Source organism: Herpailurus yagouaroundi, unplaced genomic scaffold, assembly GCF_014898765.1.
Source record: "Herpailurus yagouaroundi ecotype Mexico unplaced genomic scaffold, PumYag 139, whole genome shotgun sequence".
Lineage (NCBI taxonomy): Eukaryota > Metazoa > Chordata > Mammalia > Carnivora > Felidae > Herpailurus > Herpailurus yagouaroundi.
In genome coordinates, this window is record NW_024412394.1 from 12758550 (window position 1) to 12766546 (window position 7997).

Here is a 7997-nt window from a genome sequence, read left to right on the forward strand (position 1 = left end):
TCTCTCTCTCTCTCTCTCTCTCTCTCTCTCTCTCTCTCTCTCTCTCTTTCTCTCTTTTTCCACTCCAGAAACAGCTATTAGGGCAGAAATAATATGAAGAATACGAAGACAACTGGTTAGGAAGACATGGGACACTGAGTGCTGTGTGTTTCTTGGTTGGTTTGGTGTTTGGGAACGCTGTGGCTGTGGGACTGAGGTTAAGCAGTGTGTTTCTGAATTATCCTTCCCCGTTTATGTTATCATAGGTTTTCTAATATATAAACTATACCAAGAACTAAAAACCATGTCATAAAATCACCCTGACTTCATCATGTTCAGGAACCATAGGACAAAGGGCTCTCCCATGGTGTGTAACCAGTAGATAGCTATCAACTTTCCTAAGGCACATTCTGTTAGTAACTCCCATCCCCAATCATTGGAAGTCATATATATTTAACCCTGCATAAGTTTGAAATGTCCTCAAGATATTCACAAAAACACTTACCTTCTGCTTCTAGAATATGAGCACGTTACAATTACAAATATGTCTTTTCATAGTAGCAGGGAGTGGCATATGGGAATGGGCCATCATTTTTTAACCAGAGAGAAACCCTGTTAGCTCCAATGGGGACTGAATATTGCTTAAGGTTTGGCCGCTGCCGTACTAAGTGCTGAGAGAGCTCCCAAACAAGGAAGAGAGAGGGGATTTCGCTGGTGTCCTCTTACCATTTTTAAAGTAGAAAAAGACTTAGGAGATCTCAAGCCTATCTGTTCCTTCTACCTCTGGCGGAACTGAGGTTAGAGTGGTCATGCCTGACCTTGAGATCAGCTGCAGAGGGCCTTGATGCGTGTTTGGGGGCAGGACCAGGGACAGCCCTGGGACAGGGCTCCAGGCGGGTCAACTGGTGCCCTTCCCCTCCTTACCGCATACACCTCTTTAGTGGCTGGCTGTTGACCCATGACTGTGACTTGGAGACTGACTGCCACAGCCTACAACACAGGCCAGTAGAAGCCTTCAAATGGAATCTCAGTCACAGAATTAACATTAGCAACAGGGAGGAGACCAGAAAGAAGCTCCTGTCACAGCAGCACATGCCAGGCTGATGAATGGCATAAAGGAATGTGAGAGCCGGTTGAACCTCTGAGCAAAGGAACCTCTGAGCAAAAGGACATCATCGTCCCATCTAACAGTCGCTGTCATCGTCTACATGGCACATGAAGGGAAAGACCAAAAGGGAGACGAAACAGTCCTAGGACCAGAACACAGATCGCCATCAAAATCACAGCTTCCCTGTGTTGTAAAACTGCGTCTCTCAGGTAGGCAGCATTGAGCCTGGCCAGCCCCCTTCATAGGGATCCTGTGAGGCCCAGTGAGCTTAATTTGCTAGTGTGGAGATGGGGTCTTCTTAAAGAGGGAAGAGAAGGCAGCACTCTTTGTTGTAGCTCAAGAAGGATACTGAGAGCAAAGTGGTTGCAAAGAATGTAGAATTTTGAAGAGAAAGCAGCAGTCCTATAGAAAGGCAAAACATCCATAGGAGGGGATTCGAGGCACATACTTTCCTAGCTCTTAACCAGGAAAATGATTACGTTGCAAAAAAAAAAAAAAAAAAAAAAAAGGCTAAAAATCAAGAAGTACACTCTTTTGCATGATAAAAAATGTTCTCTATCCAAATTTTGGAAAATTCAGAAAAATAGAAAAAGCTAAAAAACAACCAGAAAGGTGACAACAAAAAAACACCCATCAACCGGCTAGACTTCCCTCCAGTACTTTTACCGAACAGTTGAGTGTTGTTGTTGTTGTTGTTGTTGTTGTTGTTGTTAAACATAGTCTTTATCCTGATGAATAGTTAATTTTGGAAACTTAACGTTGTTCACCTAATATTATAGCATAAGTATTTTTTCTTTATATTGTGGACTCATTGTGAACAGTTTTGTCTCCAATGTCTCTTTAATCTTTCATTGGGCAGATTAATCATAAATAATTTAATCATTCCCTGGGTTTTCTTTCTATAATAAATAATGCCATCAAAAGCATCTTCTTCCATGAAGCATTTTTTCACATAAAATCTTTTAACATAGATGTTCAGAAAATATAGGGCATGGACATTTTTAAAGGCTGTTAATACATTTTGCTCAACTGTTCCCTCAAATCTGGTAGCTAAATAGGTTTCTACCTATAATATTTTAGTGTCAATTTCACCGCCCTCTTCTCTGCTAATCTGACATTTAATAGGTTATTTTTGGTTCCTGTATAAATCTTTATGTCTTTGTTGAGCATTTTTCCATGTTAAGTTATTTTCTTCTATGAACTTTTGTGTTCATGTTCTGTCCTCATTAATTTATGCAATATTACTGCTTTATTTATTGATCTGTGAGTTCTTTAACTATTAACATCATTTACCCCTGTGTTATACTTACATTAACATTTGTTCTTAATTTTTGGTTTACATTTAATTTGGATTATACTTAAAAAAATACATGCTAAAGTTTGACGTGATACATTTAAATCTGTTCATCTTTGTGGCTTCATTGATGAATCCCAAGATTTGGCAGCCCTTTTTTCTCTAAAATAGTGGTTCTCAAGGGTGGTCTAGAACCTTCTGGGAGTTCTTAAGACCTTTCCAGAGGCCTTTCCATGCCTGGGTACAAGATTCAAAGTATAGGACAAACCAGTGGATTTTGACATAACTGAATACAATAAATTCATTGATTGATATTTCAGATTATAACAAACTTTTAGGAAACTCCCACTATTGCATTTCAATGAGGTATTAGAAAGCAGACATATCTGAAAAAGTTATTGAAATATTGATTCCTTTTCCAGTGACATGTCTGTGTGAGGCTGAATTTTCTTCATTTCCATCAATGGAAAGAATATATCACAACAGATTGATTCCAGACACATTTATGGGAAGCCAGATGTCCTCTATTAGCAAGGCATTAGACAGATTTGCAAAATCTTAAAATAATGCTATTCTCCCACATTTTTTATGTTTTGGAAAATATAGTTATGTTTCATAAAACCATGCTATTATTTTAACATGTAGTAGGTTTCTTGTTATTTTTAAATTAATTAGCAAATAAATATTATACCAATTTCTCAGTTTTAGTTTCTAATACAGCAAATATTTTTTAATTTTTTTAATGTTTATTTTTGAGAGACAGAGATAAAGCACAAGTGGGAGAGGGGCAGAGAGACAGGGAGACACAGAATCCGAAGCAGGCTCCAGGCTCTAAGCTGTCAGCGCAGAGAGTGATGTGGAGCTTGAACTCACAAACCGTGAGATCATGACCTGAGCCGAAGTCGGATGCTTAACCAACTGAGCCACCCAGGTGCCCCTCTAATACATTAAATATTAATAGATATGACGAACATAGGTAAAAGTCTTTGGGGTCTCTAATAATGCTAAGAGGATAGGGGCACCTGGGTGGCTCAGTGGGTTGAGCGTCCAACTTCAGCTCAGGTCATGATCTCACGGTTTGTGGGTTCCAGCCCCATGTCAGGTCTGTGCTGACAGCTCAGAGCCTGGAGGCTGCTTTGGATTCTGTGTCTCCCTCTCTCTCTGCCCCTCCCCTGCTGGTCTCTCTGTCTCTCAAAAAATAAATAAACATAAAAAAAAAAAAAAACAACCAATAATGCTAAGAGTATAAAGGGATCCTGAGAACAAAAAGTTTGAGAACTACTCTAAAAGTTAAAAAATACCCACTTTCTGGCCAGTCATCCCAAACCATATGTTAATCTCTTCCCTCTTCATTGATTTACAATTCACTTATTCTATATTATATTCTTGGATACAAAGGGACTTGTTTCTATGTTACCTATCCAGCCTGTTATACTGATAGTGAACATTAAGTCTGACACCACTATCATACCATTTTAACCGTTGTGGTTTTATAATATGTTTCAATACCTCAAGAAGATAATTAGTATTCTTTAATCATTCATATTTTCTAACACTTCCTTGTTTATTCTTTTCCTGGGTATTCTTGAAGATTACCTGCGTACCAAAAGTATGAAACCTTAAAAACAGAGTACAGGTAGAAGTTTAAGAGTTTTGTAAAGATGATATAAGAAAGAAAAGGAAGGAAAAAAAAGAAAAGAAGGAATAAATCAAAGAAAGCAGATGGTGTATGCCCATCTTAATTTGTCCCAAAAATATAGGAAGGAATCAGTACAGGGACATAAATAAAGGAGACCATGTTCAGACTGCATTAGGAAAGAGTAGTAGGAGAGCTCTTCAAGCATTCACAGCAAGAAATGTGACCAGTTGCCCCACAGGGAAGAAAACACGAACCCCCACCACTACTTGACATGGATGATCCCATTCAAAGCGTTTTTCATAATCCAAATTTCTGGGAACACATCAATATATTCAATAAAGACATTCCACCTGTTTTAGAAAACATATGAAGCCTAGAAGGACCAAGTTGTATGAATTCATACCAAGGAAATAATTACTACTGTAAACCAGGATTTGGCCATATGGATGCCCATCTTTGCCCTGTTTGTAACAGTAAACACCCGGAAGCCATACGCATTCAGGCATAGACAGCTGATTTAGAAATCTATGTTATATCCACATATTAGATCATCATGCTGCAATTCAAAGCTGTGTAGATGTCTTCTGTTGATACAGAAAACTTTTGTAACTATTACTAACATAAAAGCTGATTATGAGAAAATTAGCATAGCATGGTCCTAATTGAATTTTTAAAAATGCACAGGCTACAGGAAAAAAAAATATGAAATTATCAGAATACCAAAATGTTCAAGTGGTTATCAGACTTGTGAAATTTTAAGCAATTTTTATTCTCTTCTTTTAGTGTTTTTTTATAGTTTCCTTTTTATTATTTTTTTGTTTATTTTTTAATGTTTATTTCTTTTTGAGAGAGAGAGAGAGACAGAGCGTGAGCAGGGGAGGGGCAGAGAGAGACAGAGTAACAGAATCTGAAGCAGGCTCCAGGCTCTGAGCTTTCAGCACAGAGCCCGACGTGGGGCTCAAACTCACAAACTGCGAGATCATGACCTGAGCCGAAGTCGGATGCTTAACCTACTGAGCCACCCAGGTGCCTCATTATGGTTTCCTTTTTAAAACTAATTACCAAGATTTGTTTATGAAATAAGAAGAAAAAGCTGTTTAAGTTGTCATTTTCAAAATTAAAGCCTCAACTCTGCAGGGAGAAGTTCACAGTGATTAGTTTATGCCTCCTAAAAGGGGAAAGGTTGTATACATTTAATTTATAAAAGAAATAGTAAGTACAGAAACAAAGGTCATATTTGTACCCTTTACAAATATTAAAAATATATTGTAGGGGCACCTGGGTGGCTCAGTCAGCTAAACATCTGACTTCAGCTCAGGTCATGGTCTCACAGTTCGTGAGTTCGAGCCCTGCATCGGGCTCTGTGCTGACAGCTCAGAGCCTGGAGCCTGCTTCAGATTCTGTGTCTCCCTTTCTTCTGCACCTCCCCTACTTGCATGGTTTCTCTCTCTCTCTCTCTCTCTCAAAAATAAGTAAACATTTAAAAATTTGAAAAAAAAAGTTAAAAGTATCTTGTGAAAAATAAGGAAAAGGAGTTCTAGAACATTCTTGGAAGATAGCAGCCTGAGCACATGTCTCTGGGTTGTGTGATCAGTAAAAGACACCAGCAGGGCTTGGAATGAGCCTGGATCCACTGGCCCCTAGGAAGAAAGTGTGAGTTTGAGGAAGTGGAGATAAGAGATTATGATTTTTTTTTCTACAACTTCTCAAATTGTTTCAGATATCTATCACTTTTAATTAAAAATTTTTATTGGGAATCTATAATGTTGGAGTTATAAAAACAGTTCAGTTTTGTAAGAGGATTGTATGCAGTGAATCATAAATGTGTTTATTCCCTTGGACCAATAATCCACTATTAAAGTATAATTCAAGAATAATCATTAAAAAAATGTACTATGGGGGCGCCTGGGTGGCTCAGTGGGTTAAGCGTCCAACTTCGGCTCAGGTCATAAGCTCACGGTTGGTGGGTTCGAGCCCCGTGTCGGGCTCTGTGCTGACAGCTTGGAGCCTGGAGCCTGCTTCGGATTCTGTGTTTCCCTCTCTCTCTGCCCCTCCCTTACTCATGCTCTGTCTCTCTCTATCTCAAAAATAAATAAAATATTTTTTAAAAATGTACTATGCACAAAGATGCAAATAATCTCCACATTAAAGTAACCACAAAGGAAACCAACCTAAATTCTCAAGAGTTAGGAAATAATGAAATACTTAAGCTATGAATTCAGTGGACTATTACAAGGCTATCGAGATAAATACGCAAGCGCTGGATGCATGAAAGGTGTAATAATGTTAAAAAGTGTCTAAATGGCAGATTTACACTATAATGAAACATAGATTTCTGTATTGGTGCCATACAAGGAGCATGTGAGATAGCTGTATGGCTAACGGGTCATGGGGAGTTGTATACACATGAGTATATACGTGTTGCATATGTTTGAACTTGGGTGTTTTTCTAGGTAAAGTTCTTGAACGAGCAAAATTGCTTTTGAAAAAACATGAGGTGTTAATGGCCACAACAAATTTATAACCTCCCTTAGTTAAGCACGACCCTGGTAAGAACATGTGGTTAAAAGCTCTTCCAAGAGCCACTTGCTTAAGGATAGAGGTTTTCAGGTTGGTGAATGGAGCAGGAGAATACAGTGACTGTGTTAGTGCCAATATTGCAGCCTGACCCGCAATTAAGTCAGTTGCATGACGAAAAACAAATACATTTGTAACAACACCTTATGGTAAAATAAAAATACAAGGAAGGAAGAAATAGACTGAGTCATCTTCAAGGGTCCCAAAATGAGAAGCAAACCGAAATAAGCAAAAAACTAACATTTGTCCAGTGGAAAGCTTCCGCTCGAAGGGAAAAAAGAGGGCACAGAAGACAGATTTCAGGTGGTGGTACAGTAAAAAATAAAGGAAAAATAAGAGGATAATTAGTGTGGCAAGAGAATAGTAAGGACAAATAGTATCCATTTGAAAAAAGAAGGGTTGAGGTATAAGTATAATCAAGTTAAAAAAAAAAGTAAATGAACAGCATGATGGGGGACGAGGGATGGGGAAATGGGTGATGGGCACTGAGGAGGGCACCTGTTGGGATGAGCACTGGGCCTTGTATGTAAGTGATGAATCACGGAATCTACCCCCCAAACCAAGAACACACTATATACACTGTATGTTAGCTAACCTGACAATGAATTATATATATTAAAAAAAAAAAAAAAAAGGAATGCCGAAGGTCAGGATAGCAGAAGCTAAAAAGAATACAATTTCAAAAGTGCACCATGTTGATCGGAAACTGGCATGTGCCTAAAGGTCTTTGGTTCGGGTCTGTCTGCAAGAAAATGTATTTATGTAATAGTTTAAACTTTTTCATTATAAAATTAGCATGTGATGACCTCACATACTGAGCTAATGAAATAGCACAAGCTGGGTGTTAAGTTTGAGAAGGAGGGTATGGAGCAGTCATATATGAGGCAGGCAGAACAGTGGTCAAGGAAGTCTGAGACAGAACGTGTTGAAGTCACATAAACCACACTGAAAGTTACAGAGAAGATAGTACAAAAGTAACCGGAAGAATATATCTTATTCTTCCATAGATATGATATAGATAGATATATAGATATGAAGATTCTTGTGGTTTTTTCTCCCTGTTTTAGTGAAGGGCATAGTTAGTAAAGAACTATGGGAACTAAAGAACTAAATGGGAACTTAAAAGAAGAGAGGTTTCAGGGGAAAAGGCTTGAAAAATGAGATCAAAAAGAGGAAATGCGAGAAAAAGAAAGAATTAAGTAAGAAGAAGAAAGAGAGAGAAAGGAGAGAGAGTGGAAGAGAGAGGAAAGAAGTAAAGAAAGGAATCTGAGTGCTTATGAAAAGAGGGCAGGACAAGCATAAAACATCTTTTAAGAGGTTATCATGATATAGAAACCAGACAAAACAGTATGAAAGAAAGAAAGAAAGAAAGAAAGAAAGAAAGAAAGAAAGAAAGAAAG

The 7997-nt window shown here is 38.1% G+C and overlaps 1 protein-coding gene across 2 annotated transcripts in view; it reads right to left on the reverse strand.

Annotated features, from left to right (window-relative positions):
* Positions 1-7997, reverse strand: part of CYP39A1 (cytochrome P450 family 39 subfamily A member 1) — a 94255-nt gene that overhangs the window by 24129 nt on the left and 62129 nt on the right. The window lies entirely within an intron of this gene.